The sequence below is a fragment of the Leopardus geoffroyi genome, chromosome E2, assembly GCF_018350155.1.
Source record: "Leopardus geoffroyi isolate Oge1 chromosome E2, O.geoffroyi_Oge1_pat1.0, whole genome shotgun sequence".
NCBI classification, from domain to species: Eukaryota; Metazoa; Chordata; class Mammalia; order Carnivora; family Felidae; genus Leopardus; species Leopardus geoffroyi.
Window position 1 is genome coordinate 25,064,693 of NC_059335.1, and position 555 is coordinate 25,065,247.

The 555-nt window shown below is 38.2% G+C and overlaps 1 non-coding gene across 1 annotated transcript; it reads left to right on the plus strand.

Moving 5' to 3' along the window:
• Positions 1-205: 205 nt before the first annotated feature.
• Positions 206-353, plus strand: LOC123579537. The gene has a single exon (XR_006702835.1). It is a non-coding gene; the product is annotated as a small nucleolar RNA SNORA57 (small nucleolar RNA).
• Positions 354-555: the final 202 nt, after the last annotated feature.

Consider the following 555-nt stretch of genomic DNA (forward strand, 5'->3'; position numbering starts at 1 on the left):
GCTAACTCTAGAATAAAGATTTAAAAACAAAGGTATTAAAAATAGTTATAGCTTAAATAATTTAATGAATACACAATAAGCAAAATGTAAATAGTGACATCAGAAATGTAAAAGGGGAGCTTTTGAGGGACAGAGGCAGAGTAGGCGCATATTTAGGTTGTGGAGCTACATGACCTTGCAGGGGTCCTGGGCAGGGCCTGTGCACCCTCCTTTTCTAGTTGGGGTTTGGTATGTAGTCCCAGTCTCCCTAATGTACAGAGGCAGAGGGAAAAGCCTCTAGCCTCCTCGCTGTCGTGTCTTTGTTGCCTGGGGCTTCCAGCCTAAGGGTTATATCTTCAAGTGCAGGAGCACTGCAATAGAAAAAAAAAAAAAGGGGGGGGGTGCAAAAGGATAGACTATTTGTATATAACCAAATATTCACAGAAAATAGACTATTAGATCTCTAAGATGTGTTATATAAACTTCATGGTAACCACAAAACAAAAATCTATAAGAGATACACAAATGATAAAGGAAAGGAAATCAAAACATACTATGAAAAACATCAACTTACAA